Source organism: Hemicordylus capensis, chromosome 6 (assembly GCF_027244095.1).
Source record: "Hemicordylus capensis ecotype Gifberg chromosome 6, rHemCap1.1.pri, whole genome shotgun sequence".
NCBI lineage: Eukaryota > Metazoa > Chordata > Lepidosauria > Squamata > Cordylidae > Hemicordylus > Hemicordylus capensis.
The window spans coordinates 94,112,380-94,128,675 of NC_069662.1; positions in this window are offsets into that span (position 1 = coordinate 94,112,380).

Below are 16,296 nucleotides of genomic sequence, written 5' to 3' on the forward strand. Positions count from 1 at the left end.
TAAATTGTTTTACTTTTTTTATATTTGAGATACATTCAGAAATCCAGTAGAGAGGTACTTCTAACAAGAGATTTCTTAAGTATCTGCAATTATTCATCCCATTTCTTTCTTCATGTTAATAACAATGCCTTTTAGGAAGGATGTGACATTGTTATCCTTAGCGAAAAGCATCTCATTTGGCTGATCCTCCGTCTTTTGTAGGAGTAACAGGGCAGGGATACTATATGCAAGGCTATGCAAAACCTATGTCATAAAAAAACCTACTCCAGTACTATGAATTGGTTTTGTCATAAACATAAGATTCTTTATACACATTTTTCATTTCACATCTCTCTCAACAACTTCCGTTCCTGAGCAACTCAAGGAAAACTAAAAAACATGCTGTAAACTCAAGGCCAGGTTTTTCATACTGCAATATTTGATGGTATAGAACAGTGCCAAAGGAAGGATTTCCTACTTCTCTACACAAGCCTAACCCAAGTAAGGACAGAAATTTTACCTCAGAACAAGCTTTCACATTCTGATAACAAACATTAAGGCCTAATACAGAAGGAAAATTAAGGTGGTTCTAAATGCAGAGACGTAGGGGCAATGTCCAGTTTGTATAATACCTACCTGTGGTGATTTTGGTTAATCCAGTCCTTGATCCAGGCCAGCTTTTGAATGGGGCTTAAGTTACTTGTATTCCAGTCCTGGAGTAGGGGTGGGGCTAACCAGGGGTGTAACTACTATTAGGCAAGGGGAGGCAGCTGCCTGGGGGCCCCCATGCCTCAAGGGCCCCCCCCAGAGGCAAGTCACATGACTATATATTGTGAAGTGTGTGTGTTTGTATCAGCGAGGGGCCCATTTTAAAATTTTGCCTCTGGGCCCACTCCAGCCTTGTTACGCCCCTGGGGCTAACAAACTGCCAGCAGGAAGAGCAAGGAAAAGCAGTCTGCACTTGCCTCTCTGTACATAATGAGCCATTTGTTACCACTAGTGAGAAAGGGCAAGAGGGTAAGCAGGGAGGAAGCCTCAAAAAGCTTGCCTCCCCGCAGACGAGCAGGCCCTTCCTCTAGGTGGGCAGATCACCTGCTCAGATAATTACCAGCTGCTACAGGTTGCTCCGAGGACTGGGATGCTGGATGCTCCGCCCCACATTGCCCCACCCCCCCAGAACTCCCATAATGCACTATGAGAGTGCACAGGGCATTGTAGGGATCCTGCTCCCTTCCCCTCCCTGGAGTTGACCAGGAGCCCCCTAGTCGGCCAGCGCCACAATTAAAAAATGGGGTTAGGAGAGCACTCGCTCTCCTAACCTCATTTTAGAGAGAGGCTCTGTAGGCAGGTTTGCCACTGAGGTGCCACAGGGATCGGGCCTGATCCCAGCAGTACACACACACACACACACACACACATACACATGCAAAACTGGACTGGGTTTTGCATGCGTGTGTGAATAGCTTTAATATCTGTTTTGTTAAACTATTAATATTCCTGATTCCACTCCACTGCCTTGTCCTTGCATACCACAACTCTTCCCCTTGGATTCTACAATACCCACTTGGGGCGGCATGTAGTAATGTAGAAAGCATCTCCAAAGGTTTATGTTTAAAACCTGTTGCAACAACAGGCTGCCTGTCTTAAATGCTAACAGAACAACTGGCAGTTAGCAGGATTGTAATTAGCTTAATGTCTCCTGAATGACAATGTCTGAACCCTAATCACAGCCGTCCTACTTGCTATTGGCCTTTCAGGGTCTCAGCTGAGCCAAGTCATGCAGAAATAGCATTACTTAATGTTCTAGTGGAAATGAGACACGGACCTTGCTATATCTCTTCCCGCTCTCTGAAGATTAATGCTCTTGTGCAGTCTAGGGCTGCGTGCTCCAGATAAAATAAGCAGACAATTTGGCAGTAAATTTATTGTGCCAAATAATGAACTTTGATTAGAAAGTGAGATTTATTCAAAGCAGGCTGTTGTTTAACAGGCTCAAGGTGAGGAGGAACGTGTATCTGAATAGTCCGCATTTGTTGATCAGGAATGCTTTTCAGGCTCTGTGGCCAGTTTCTTCTCTATGAAGCAGATTTTTGTGAATTCCTGGCTGAATTCAATATTTGGAAGCCACCTGCCTAAAACTTGACAATCAGCCAAAAATGAAGTAGACAGTCAAACTTAAGGAACTACTTCAAAGTTCCTTTTAGCAGATATTTCCTATGGTTATCGGTGGGAATTATTGCCTCTTATGGTTCTTAAACTTGTCCCTCTGAATGCCAACGGTCAAATACATACTCCATATATATGGAATAATTTCTTTTTAGAAACAGGGTTTTAGTATAATGACCATTAAAGAGTTAGATATTAGAACCTTCTATTATGGGCTGGAATTCGCCCCAACCCTTGGACTTTTCTTTTTGGTTTATTTCAGTTTCTGTATTCTGCAGAGCAGTAAAGAGGCAGGTTTGTTTGTCTACAATAAAAAGAGAGGTAATTTCTTCTGGAATTCTGGATTAGTGAGACAACTGAGTCCAAGGCCAGGAGCTCCATCCTAACTGCACACCACTTTCTTTAATGTTATCCTCGACACATAAGCTGTAGATAATTTGTATTAGGCTACTAGAGAACTATGTTAATTACAATGTAATAACAGTTGTCTTTTCAGTGATTCTGTGTGTAACACATCCCCACCCCATCTCATTTGAAAGGTGAGGTAGCACAGTGGTTAAGATCATGAATACCTGTTTCAAATCTCAATCCAGCCATGAATTCATTAGATGAATCTAAGACAAAAACATATTCTCTTAGCTTCAGACCCACCCTCGCCATGCATTGGAAATATGGAGATAATAAATGGCCTATCCTTGACAAAGTGGTTGTAAAGTTTGCTGGATAATGTATGTTGTGCCTCTTTATTAGGGAAAGGTGAAGGATAAATTTTAAAAATAAATGCACACCAAAGTGAAGTCTTGATTTAGCTCTGGTGGACACAAACTGCCTAATACCAGAAAAACCCATCTGTTCACCCAAGCTTTCTCAGCTTTTTAAATTTTTAGGTTTTAATCTCTGGTTTATTTTTAAATTGTTAAAATGTTTTAAGTTTCTGTATATGTTTTTAACTTGTTTTATGTCATCATCATGTTTATTTGCGGTCATAGACCAAAATTTAAAGCATACATAATAATACACATATAATATAATAATAATATATTCAAAGATCCAATATTATCTCATCCTGATCAGCAGTTTCCAATTTACATAATCTGGTTTACCATCTGTTGTCTAACATTCTTAGCTGCCTCACAGAATTTAGCAGCTTTAATTGTTACTTCCTCCTTCTGATCTGAGAGCAGATAATTGATGTAGAATACATCTGTATGACCTGGGAAATCAGCCAGTAATGGGGAAATATAACAAAATCGTAAGTCCCTATAAAAGAGGCAGCGGAGTAGAATATGAAAAATAGACTCCTGTTCTCCAGAACCGCAAGGGCATAATCTCTGCTCTTTTGGTATCCCTTTAAATTTACCTTCTAGTTCAGCTGAAGGTAGCACATTAAATCTGGCCAGTGTAAACATCCTGCGATACTTAGTAATCGTAATCTTATCCAAGTAATTCGCAGGTTTAGTATTATACATCTGTAATCCCAGAAAAACTTCTTTGGAAATTAGAGATCTATCAATCTGCATTTCCATATCATAGATCCGCTGCTTTAGTATCAGTCTTGCACGGGAGAAACCCATTTCTAATAGAACGTCCAGACTAAAGCCATATAAACTTATTTGATGGGATATTGACAGCTTCCAACTAGAATTAAAATTATCAATAAGGATTAGGTGAACAAGGCCTGTAGAGAAAAAAGACAAGCTTAACCAATAGCTCAAAATGGAAAACCACATCCGAGTTTCCATCTTAGGCATACCAGTTTCCACCCTCAATATTACATTGGGAACACATCTAGGAATCTGTGAAATAGATCTCAAAAACTTTGTCTGAACTACCTCTAGCGGTATGCAGTTAGTATATGGGCCCAACTGCGACCCATAGAGCAACCGGAGGCAGGCTTTAGCCATAAATAACTTAAGAGCAGCTGGTACAAATTGAGCCCCATCTTGATGAAATTGAATGGCCAATGCCGATTTACGTGCATTTTGGGTAACATATTGCAGATGTGCTTGGCGTTTCGTGGAGGCCTGGAAAACAACCCCTAGATATTTAAAGGTCTTAACCTGTTCTAATTTATGTCCATCCAAGGACCAGTTCAAGGTCTTCGGGCGCTTAGCAAAGGCCAGAATTTTGGTCTTGCTATAATTGATTTCCAGAGCATATTTGTGGCAAAAGATAGCCAGAGAGCGAAGCACTCTACGGAGCCCAACAGGAGTCTGAGATAAAATCACTGCATCATCTGCATAAAGCAGGATATTAACCTGTCTATTGGCCAATTTAGGTGGATGACAAGATGGATTAGTAATAAAATCCACAATAGGGTTAATGCAGTAATTAAAAAGAGCTGGAGCAAATATACAGCCTTGCCTCGCTCCTTGAAAGGTAGGAATTTCGTTAGTGAGGATTCCAGCTGAATTACATCGGACCTTCAAACATGAATTCTTATGAAGTTTATAAATTAAAAGTAGCAAATGACGATCAACAGAGGAGTTAAACAACCTTTCCCATAATTTATCTCTGGATATGGAATCAAATGCCGATTTAAAATCCACAAAGGCAGCAAAAAGAGTGGAACGGGGTAAATTAGAATATTTCTCGGCTAGGTGTTGTAAGACTAAAGCATGCTCAATAGTAGAGTGATTGGCCCTAAAGCCTGCCTGCTCATCAGCCAACACCTGCTCTTTATCCATTCAGTCCTGAAATTTGCTGAGTAGGTGGACTGCATACATTTTACCAATAACATTAAGAAGGCTAGTAGGGTGATAATTTGATGGTAAATGTCTTTGGCCTCTCTTGTATATAGGAATTACAATCGCCAATCCCCATTCACTAAGGGGCGAGGTCGTCTGGTCAATAGCTGTAAACAAAGAGGCTAGTACCGGCAGCCACCAATCTATATTATTCTTGATGGCCTCCACTGGCAAATTGCCTGAGCCAGGGGCCTTACCAGTTTTAAAGTGGTTCACTATTGAGGCAATCTTTGTGTATGATACAGGGGTCCAGTCAGGTAATAAATTAGGATCCAGTTCCTGTTCTATTCGTGAGAACTTTGTAGTTGTTCCTTCTCTAGCATATAGAGCATGGAAATATTCCGTCCATTTTCTAACAGGAATATAAAAAGATGGTGGGGAAGCTCTAAATTTGATAGAAGATTACTTGTTTTATGTTATTGTTAACCACCCAGAGATGAAAGTTTGGGGCAGTGTACAAATTTGATAATAAAATAAAATAAAATAAATAATACAGTATCAGATCAGCAATCCATATTAGCCCATTATTGTCCGCACTTAGTGACAACAGTCCTCTGGGGTTTCAGGCAGGGATCTTGCCCCACTATACTTGGAAAAGCTAAGGACTGAACCTGGGATCTTTTGCATGCAAAGCAGAAGCTCTCCCACTAGCTTTAATTTAACTACTTAATCCTGTGTATCCCCAGCATGTATAGGATGTGCAGAATCTGAAGTCCTCAGATTTTCAACACAGTTGGTTCCTGAAAACTATACCTTAAACCAAATCATCTTAATTTGGAACCTAATGGGGGGTTTGGTTCCTGAACCAAGGCAAGATTATCTATGTTGCTGCTGTCAAAACAGGTAGTGTGGCAGTCATTATTGTTTTTATTATTATTATTATTATTATTTTTACATTCCTATCCCGCTCTTCCTCCAAGGAGCCCAGAGCAGTGTACTACATACTTGAGTTTGTCTTTCACAACAACCCTGTGAAGTAGGTTAGGCTGAGAGAGAAGTGACTGGCCCAGAGTCACCCAGCTAGTTTCATGGCTGAATGGAGATTTGAACTCGGGTCTCCCCGGTCCTAGTCCAGCACTCTAGCCACTACACCACACTGGCCAAGCAACAGAGAAGCTGATGGTGGATAATCAGAAGTTGCTCACCCTTGCCACCCACTCCTTTCCCAGTTCCTTCTGGGCTCTTTCTCACTTTTCTGTGGATGGATGCCTCCATCTCCTCTTCCTGGGCAAGAAGAAATGGGGAAGGAAGGAGCTTGAGCAGGAAGAGTGTGTGGGCTGGGAATGGGCTGGACTGTCTCCCTCTTGCTGTCGCAACGTAACAGCTGAGCCTGAAGGAGAAGGAGGAGGAGTGTTGGTGGTGGCAGTGCGGGGAGGCTCTTGGACCACCAATCCCTCCACAGATATAGCAGCAGCTACCACCATTACTGCCAGTCTTGATGACAAGGTGAGCCTGAGCCACCATTGTCACTTCCTCTCCTTCACACATCTTTAGCCATCTAGCAGAACTTCCCTCCCCACAGTGAGTGCTGTAAAGTTGAAACCAGGTGGCCCATTTACCAATGTCTTAACCGCTTAACTCAGAGCGTTTTAGTTGAAGACATCCTGTAATCTCAACATCCTCTTGAAAGGTTAATGAGTGCTAATAGGTCCCTGCAGCTTCCACTTGAATAGGCTGTTTCTAAGGCTGTCCAGATACTTGTTGTGTAGGGCAGCCTAACTTGATTTTAAACCACTGCATCCAGTTCAGAGAGATTTGCAGACTGAATGCAGTTGGTTTGAGTGGGTGGAAATGTTCACATTTCAAGGCAGATGGGAATGTGCAGCCACACCTGTCCCTGCTGTCAGGGGCGTAGCAAGCTTCCCAGAGGCTGGGAGACAAAGTGCAGGCGGGGGCCTCCATCGCACGTGCAAAGCATATATGCACCCCAGCACCCCAAGGCATGCCCCCTGGGTCTGATGTCAGATGTAAGGGGTGCGGCAACCAACCTAACCCACCCAACCCACCCAAGACTTCCCCTCCGCATGTCAACTTACCTTCTTTTGGGGGCTGTTCCTGCAGCCACTGTTCCTGCTCTACATCAAGCCTCAGCGGCTGCAGGACAAGATCTGCTGGGTGGCTGCCACCACCAGCAGCAGCGTGGGTGTGGGGTCGCCACCGTCCACTGGGACCAGTGGTGGATCAGGGCCAGGTATCTCTTCCTTCAGCGGCTCCCTGCATGGCTCAGGGGGCGGAGCAGTGGCAAGGGCGGTGAAAGGTGGTCCACTGGGAGGAGGATGCGTGTGGGGAGGAGGAAGCATGGGGGGTGGAGAAAGGAAGCCCAGTGCACTTCTTCCTATTGCGAGTGCGCCCCAGCTGCAGGACACCAACACCCAGCATGAAAGGGTGGTGGCAGCAGGGTGTACCCCAAGCCTTGTGGCCCCCTAGGCCTGGGGACATTTGTCCTCCCTTGTCCAATGGACACTACACCCATGCCTGCAGTGCCGATGGTGTTGGCATCTAGATGTGCATTGCAATACGAATGGACACTCGCACCGGCTAAGCAGGCGGTTCTCAATTCAGGAAGGCAAGCAGATCTTCTTGCTGTCACCTGACAGTGTGTTGAAGTGAGGTAATTATGTTGAATTAGGAATTAAACTGAAGTGAGTGTTTTACTCCACACTATAGTACTTGCTCATGTGATTGTGCTTACTCTAGACTATTCTACAAATATGATGGAAACCTACCTGGTTTGTAGGTAACCTAGTTATACAAGCATAGCATAGCTGAATATTTGCAGACAATGGAGCCTGTTGCCTCTACCTTCATACAATTATATTATTTCTTTCTCGATTGTATTTGGCAAGGAAATGTTTTACCGCAATTTTCTTCCTATCGGCCATGATCTGTTTCCCATCACTTGCTCCTTGGTTTTCAAAAAGCAGCCTGACATTGTCTTATTCATAATTGCCATGCTTTGATGATCCTTTTTAAAATCCTTGGCAACCCTAATCTGCTGTTTTGATAGGTGATTAATGACTTTCCATTCCCTTGACCACTGTGACAGACAGAAAAGTAATAAGTCGCCTCAACACAGATCTTTCATCTAACCTTTCCTACACCTCAATCATTTCAGGAAGAAAGGGAAGAGTAATGAACGTTGTGGTGTTCTTCAAGAACCCTCAGATGTGTTGCTACCAAATGTTAATTAAATGAAATATTTAAATCTAAATGAATAACTGAAAAGACTTTATTATTTTTCTTTCAAAATTGGGTTAGAGGTAAAAATAGAATCTATTAATGTCTGGATAAAAACAAGTCTGCTTTTCTTTGGAGAAATTCCAGCATATCTGTCAAAGCCAGGCTGACTACTTTACTACAAGTCTGACAACAGGACACTTGCAGGAATGCTGGTAACTTGAATTCAGCACCTGGTAACTCTCCAGTCCTGTGATTGGAAGAATACATTTGAAGAAGCTATGTTAAATGTTAATAAACAAGGATAATCTTTCCCAGCCTACCTGGCAGCTCAGGACTGAACATTGGACTTTGTGTTTGCAGAATACCAACTTTACCATATAGCTGTGTCCCTAGTACTGCTTATTGCAAGAAACCACACTGGAGGAGAGTGGAAGAAGGAATGCACCCTCGCAGAGAGGCTGCAGAGTGAGTACTTGTGGTAAAGGCTTGTTCCACAGCTGAGTGTGGGCGGAGGGGGTGGGGGAAGCCATTTTTGCTTCTCTCTCTCCTCCCTCCAGAAGTCACACAGTCTTCAGGGAGATATTTCTGTAAGCAAAAAGGACTTGGAGGGAGGGAAGAGAAGCAAAAAATGGCTTCCCCATGCCTCTGTGCCCATGCTTAGTTGTGGAAGAACTAGCCTTTGCTGCAGACACATTGCAGCCTTCCTGCAAGACGGGAGACCTTCTTATGCTCTTCTACAGTTGCACAACATGTGGGCCAGTATATACTGTGCCAAGTAGCTGCGGTGGGGCAGCGGGAAAGCAGCTTGCCTAGGGAGCCAGAGGCTGTTAGTTCGAATCCCTGCCGGTGTGCTGCCCAGTCTGTGCCTAGTAAAAATATATTTGTAGTCACCTATATTGGGCAGCAGCAATATAGGAAGGTGCTAGAGGCAGATGCTCACTTCAGTGACAACGGCAAAGGCATCATCTCATACTGCACGGGGAGAAAGGCAATAGTAAACCACTCCTGTATTCTGCCAAGAAAACCACATGGCTCTGTGGTCGCCAGGAGTCGACACCGACTCGACAGCACAATCTTTCCTTTAGTTGCCAAATGCTGCCTTGTTGCAGGAGCTGATAGCTCTGTTGAATATTTATTTGTGTGCGTAAATGATTTACGGCACATGCATGTGATGCTAAAAATATCTGCGCATACACTTCACACAGTGTGATGTGGGGGTTGCAGAACTGCCTGTGCCACTGTGGGGCCGGGCTTTGACTAACGATGTGCACGAATGGCTCATGTGGGCGTGGGCGGGGTGGGGGTCAGTTCCCTTAAGAATCAGGTAAGCAGATCCTTACCTGCTCCACTGTTTTTCTGGGCACAACGCTCACTCTAGCAAAGGCCGCAGTGGCTATGGCGCTGATTCCTTCAGCCTGCGTGCATGCTAACGCCACATGCACAGGCGTCAGGGAACAGCACCGCAGCAGCCGCAGCCTTTGCTAGAGCGAGCACTGTGGTTTGGCTGCGGGCGCCCGAGCCGGTTTGGCGCTTCCCAAAGGAGGCGCCGAATCGGTTCGTGTACACCTCTAGCTTTAACACACACAGCAGTGGTACTATGCAAGAGGGCAGTACCAGAACCACCAGCCTCTTGCATGATCGCATGTTGCATCATTCCCAATGGAAGCAGTGCAGGACGTGTGATTGTGCAAGAAGCCAGTAGTTTTGATACTGCCTTCTTGGGCAGCACCACCAGCTTGTGTGTTAGAGCCTTCAGTGGTCAGTGGTGGATTAATGGAGAGGCAGAGTAGGCCTTTGCCGGCAGCAGCAAAATTTGAGGTGCAGCAATTTTTGCCCCTCCTAAAACATTGTCAGCCCTCTCTGTAGGCACTGGCTGCTGCAGCAAGGGTGGAGTGGGCATCGGTGAGGAAAAGGTTCTGCACTTTTACCTTTTTTTAAAAAAAGGCAAACTTTTTTGTTTAAGGTAGAAGTTCCCTATGGGCGGCAAAAAGCTTAATCTGCCCTTGTCAGTGGTGCAGATGGTTCTCCAATACCCAGATTACATTATGGAATATGTAATTCATAGTAATCTTGCCTTCCTTTCAAGTGCCAGCTGGGAGGGTAAGATCCTGATTGGGACCATAGCATGGAGAAAGGTTTTTTTTAAAAAAAATCCTTCCCTCCCACATTGCGGTCCTGATAAAAAATTTCCTCACCAAGTTGCTATTTTTCTGGGATGGAAGCTGCCAATGGTGCTGACAGCAACTTTAATTGCTAATAATAGGAACATAGGAAACTGCCATATACTGAGTCAGACCATTGGTCTATCTAGCTCAGTACTGTCTTCACAGACTGGCAGCAGCTTCTCCAAGGTTGCAAGCAGGAATCTCTCTCAGCCCTATCTTGGAGAAGCCAGGGAGGGAACCTGGAACCTTCTGCTCCTCCCAGAGCGGCTTCATCCCCTGAGGGGAATATCTTGCCGTGCTCACACATCAGGTCTTCCATTCATATGCAACCAGGGCAGACCCTGCTTAGCTATGGGGTCAAGTCATGCTTGCTACCACGAGACCAAATAATAATTACTAATAAACCACAGTATCTTTATTATCATAAGCATAGTGTAGGAGAAAGGGCTAAAGCTCCCTTGCCCCATGCCAAAGTCTCAGTCTGTATCAGGGTCCTCATGGCTGTTGTTTCTTCCTGTTTTAAAAAGACAGGTTGAAGCACAATCACACTTCTAGCATTCTGTGTAGCTTGACCCTTGGAGTAGGGGTGTAGCTATCATTGAACAAGTGGGGGGAGACAGATGTCCCTGGGCCCCTGGGGGAGAGGGGGCCTTGTGAGGTGAGTGACAGCTTGCTCTTTGCTCCCCCTCCTGCCTCTCCAAATAAAATGATGGGCAGGTGTGTGTGTGTGTGTGGGTGTGTGTGTGTCTATCTTCACTTCTTGTCCCAGGGCCCACACCCCTGCCTCAGAGCCTTTCGAAAAAGTTCCCTTCAGCCTCTTTAACATTTCTCCCAGCAACGATACTGGCTAAACACTTGCTTATTCTTTGTAAGAAAAGCTGGGACTCCTACACTTGTGGAAGAGCTTTCTTCATTTAACAAAAACCACTTTGCCTGGTTGCCTGAAGACAATTCTGATTTAGTCACAGCGAGTGGCTGTTGGCACACTTGCTCTCAAAAGGCACCCATCTTTGTGGTGCACAGGCAGCCACAACAAGAATGCCGCATTCTTGCTTGTGACTCCATAATGTTTTATTGACTGCCAGTCGTGGCACTGTAGCAGCTGTTATGTGGATGCCAAACCATGTTTTCCTGGTGCTGCCTGCTCCCAGTCAGTCCAGTGCATTAGTCCCATTAATGGATTTAGCACTGATGAGTTTTATTGCCCGAAGCCATTCATCTGGAGCGAGCTCTGTGAGCCACATGGTTTTGTAAAGAGCAGTGGAAAGGACCATTGTAACTATGATCTTTCTCTTTACAAATGGAATGTGACTGATTTACATGCCCTTTCTCTGTCTCCTCTTCGTCATCCCCCCTTGAGGCAAAATCAGGATTCTCCACTCAGTTCCTACCATCTAGTTGAGTAATGGTCTGTCAGGCTTTATTGCTCACACTTGACTACAAATTGACACATCACTTTGCCTTTTATGTGTCCCAGGTTGCCTCATACATTTCCCACCACAATTGGAGCCTCAGCCATTCATCACAAATGCTCATATCTGTTTGATCAGGGAAATGCCAACCTCCCTTCTGCGTAACATCCTCCAAGCTTAGAGGCCTATTAATTAAATTTCCACCTTGCCAACATGCTGGGAGGCAGATGGCTCTCCTGCTCTGTGTGAAACTGGTCCTTTCTTTTAATATCCCCCAGGTAGATGGAGAATACACACCAGCAATTAACAACTGTTAAAAATCCTAAATATGGGTTCTGGTGGTATGGTTAGTGCTTGTACTCAGCTCCTGAATGTTTCCCTGCCCTTTTGGCAGGCAACACACATGAGAACAAGCAGCCTTCCCCTCAAGCAACGAAGAGCCTAACGAGGAGCAAAGAGCTGTGATTTACTCTTCTAGAGTTTGACCTGTCAATCCAGATGGATGTGGTTTCTTTCTGAAGGGTCCAACATCTCAAGTGGCCTGGGACAGTCTCCTTGTGTCCTCACTGTCTCTTGGCCTCAATATCCCATCTGGACTATAGAGAGCAGAATTTTGCAGAATCATTGTGAGTAGGGTTGCCAAATTCTGGCTTTCCAAATCCAGGTGCCTAATTTGCATATTATGTAAATTGGCTTGAACATATGTTTTGAGCAGAATAGTGAGAGCACGTTTTGCTCCATAACGCTGCTTCTACCAGGGCTTAAAGCTTAGCTTTTTGAAGAGAAAGAAAGAAAGAAAGAAAGAAAGAAAGAAAGAAAGAAAGAAAGAAAGAAAGAAAGAAAGAAAGAAAGCTGAAATCCAGGTGAATCTGGGTGAGCTAAGCAATCTGAGTGAGATGCTTAAAATCCGGGTGAAACCTGGAATTTCGGGGGGCATGGCAACTCTAATTGTGAGGATTTCTGAGATAAATGACCATCTTCTGACATAATGCCAAACTGGAGGCAACTGTGCCAGAGGTTTGGTTTCATGGTTGTCTGAATGTGTGAAGCCGTGATTTCATCACAAAAGCAACTTCAGGTTTTTGTTGCCAAACAGTAATTTAACTTTCAGTTTGCAGTGAGTTTCACTGCTGAAACCTCAGGTTTCAAGGCAGCATCGTGTCGCCCAGATTCTGCCACCATCGTAACCTGGGTTTTGTCCTGTGGCTGCTCCAGAAACCATAGAGAGGGTGGCTCAGACCAGCTCGGAAATGCAGCAGCTCCATGCCTGCCACGCTTCTCACTGGCCGCCTCTCTGATCACTTCCCCCACCCTACGCAGTCTCCGCACTCCTCCTGCCATTGCCTGGCCACAGGGAGGTTGCCCTGTTGTCCAGTCATATAAAGTAAGAGTTGACACATATCCCCACAAATTTTCTGTCTGCATCTGTCTATTTGCTTGTGTTACTTGAGCAACCTGCAATTGATCCGTTGCCCAGCAGGCAGGGACTTTAATTGCAGTTTCCATTCAAGATGTTTTGACAGCTTCCATCCGGGGAAGAGGAGGGAGCACATGCACAAGGAACTCTTTCATTAATTACACACCTGATTAAGTGTGGCTGCCCAGCAAGGTATCCTTTTTAAGGTGTTGAATGTGGAGTGTGGCTGGTCAGCACTTCACCTAATTCCCTGGATGTCTGAACAGTGCTTGTATTATTGAGTTGCCCATGGACAGTGCTGCTCCCAACAACTGCATACAGTGCTCCCCGAAACACTGAACACATCTATATGTGTGTCAAAATGTTCAGCCTTGGCTCCATGGCTTGAAGGTGTCCCAGACTGGTGAGGTTGCACGTTGGCAGATGAAAGTCTATCATCAGGGTACTCCCAAGTTTAGGTTAGAAGATAGCCCCTAGAGCCAGCGTGGTGTAGTGGTGAGAGTGCTGGACTAGGACCGGGGAGACCTGAGTTCAAATCCCCATTCAGCCATGATACTTGCTGGGTGACTCTGGGCCAGTCACTTCTCTCTCAGCCTAACCTACCTCAAAGGGTTGTTGTGAAAGAGAAACTCAAGTATGTAGTACACTGCTCTGGGCTCCTTGGAGGAAGAGTGGGATATTAAATGTAATAATAATAATAATAATAATAATAATTTTTGTTCTATGTTTTTTACCACTTGGTAGGGGAAGCTGGAACAAGTCCCCTCCCCTTGGGTGCAAGCATGCAGTCTCTGGCAAAACTCATGAGAAGAACATGAGAAGAAAACTCATGAGAAGAACAAAACTCATGAGAAGAACATCTGGAGCATTATTCGATCCAATTACAGAAGAGATTCTTCCTGTGTGATGATGATAGATAATGTTCTGGAGCAGACCACTCTCTCATGAGAGTGAAAGGCCATGGAGACATGCATGCGGGCCGGAAGGCTGTTGTTGCACAACCCAGTTGCTGAATCCATGCAAGCTCCAGGGAAAGGTACCCCGGCAAGACCCTGTCCTGGTGATGGCTGTGTAGAAGCAGTCCAAGCGATCCCTCTTGCACTCTGGCCTCCCTGCAACGCATAGCAATGTTTCCCTTTTGCCCAGCACGGCTACCTGCCTTGGCAGGGATTGCTGAAAGGGGTGGGCACCCTGCCCTGGGATGCCCTCTGGTGGCTGATCTACATACGCTGCAATGCTGGTCCCAACCCAGGGACCAGATGCCATCCAAGTTGTTACCAGCTCTGCCACCCACACCTGCCTGGATATAGGGAGCCGGCCAGACTCCTTGTGAGTTGGGAAGGGTTGTGTGGAAGAGGGGAAGGTGCACAATGTGAATTCTATTATTAACCAGAGATTCTGGGGAGCCCCACATCACTGGGGGCTCCTATAGGTGGATGGACTACCTAACGAGAGCACAGTCTGATGGAGACCTGAAGCTCATGGAGCCTCTGATCCTCCTCAGTGGACAGGCCCTCTTATTAGAGGGCTAATCCCCAGATGGCAAGCTGACATGAAGGCAGGAGTGTGTAGGGGCTTCCTGGACTGCTTGGCCCAGGTCTACCATTCCAAGAACATCCTTTGTTAGAGTGGGCCAGACCCCAGGATCCTTTGCCCACCCTCATATACATGTTCACTCCTAGAAAGTCATCATGACATCTTCCAGGAAGTAAAGGAGACTACTGCCCCTCTCCATCCCCTAGTGCCAGTAATTGTGCTTGTGCAAGAATGTATGGCTATGGGGCCCTTGGAAGAACAGTGGTGTAAGTGGCATGAGGAATGGGTTTAAATGCCTTTTCCATGCTGAGGGTGGCTGATTGATCAGAAAAGGCTTGATCATACTGGGTATGCTCCCTCAAGGATCGTGGCCAATGCTTGCCACCCCTTTGCCCACCTGATCAATCTTGATCAAACCACTCCAGTGAACAGCCTTTAACCAAGATAGATAACTAGGATTCAATCTTGGCTAAATGCTGGTTAACTGGAGCATTTTGACCACAATTGTCCTGAAATTCTTGGTTCACACGATCAGCTCCATAGGGCTCTCTATTCCTGATTAATTTTCTAACCAGGATCTGTGTGATAGTCATTATTAATCACATTTGCCTCCTGATCTTCCTTCAACAAGCTCAGGGTAGTGTGCATGATTCGGAGTCCACTCCCCCCCCCCCAAATATCCTCACAACAACCTCATAGGGTAGGTTAGACTCTGAAAGGGTGACTGGCATCATGGTCAACCAGTGAGCTTCATGGCTGAGGGAGGATTTTGACTCCAGTGTTACAAGAACAGCCTATTTGGGGGCTACAAGCCGCTCCCCTCTATATGATTAAGACCTACAGGCTTGCAGTCTCCATCTTGGCTACCAGGAGTTGCGGGACTGCGAGCCTTCCACCTGCCCATATTTGGCAAAGTCTCAGTTAGTCGCTTAGCACAAGCAGCATGGGGCAATTTTATCCCAGTCAAGTATGACATGTGACAGAAAGGTACCCCCATGCCCTTCTCTATTTTGCAATATGGAGTAGGGTGCTGGCTGAGTAAGACAGGAGTGAAGGAGAAGGACTATTTCTCAAAGAGTAGTCAAACTCCTCTTGCTGTTGGCACAAAGGATTAGTCCAATTAATCACCTCAAAAGGAGCTCAGATAAGGCTGTATCACTCCCACCTCACTATTGCAGCTTTAATGGTATGGCACGGACCAGGGAAGATGCTCCTTAGTGTGAAAAGCATTCCAGTTTCCACACCTAGAAGGTTTTCCTGACCCACGAGATAAGCTTTGAGTTCACCCATTTGCTTTGTCCCATACAGGTTTTTCAAACCTTTTCATTCTATTGTCCTGCAAGATTCTACAGACCTGTGATTGAATCATACAGCATGTATTCTTTTGTTAACCACGGATAACATCCCCTGCAACCAGGAGGTGTGGCCCGTGTTTGGCCCGAAGGGACGTTTGTGCCTATTTTAACCCTAAGCCCCAGTCATTGGTGTGCTCCTTCGGGCCCACCATCTTCGTGTGCTTTGGCTCTGGCAATTCCATCTATCATGGCCATTGCTGCAGCTAGGCTTCCAGCTCCTGGTTTGGACCTGTCTCCTGATCCAAACCACGCACCATGCTTGGGTGCCTTAGAGAGCCAACCTCTCCTGGATTTTTCCTGGAACCCACTGCTTTCCTGGATTCCTGGCTTGCGAGTGGC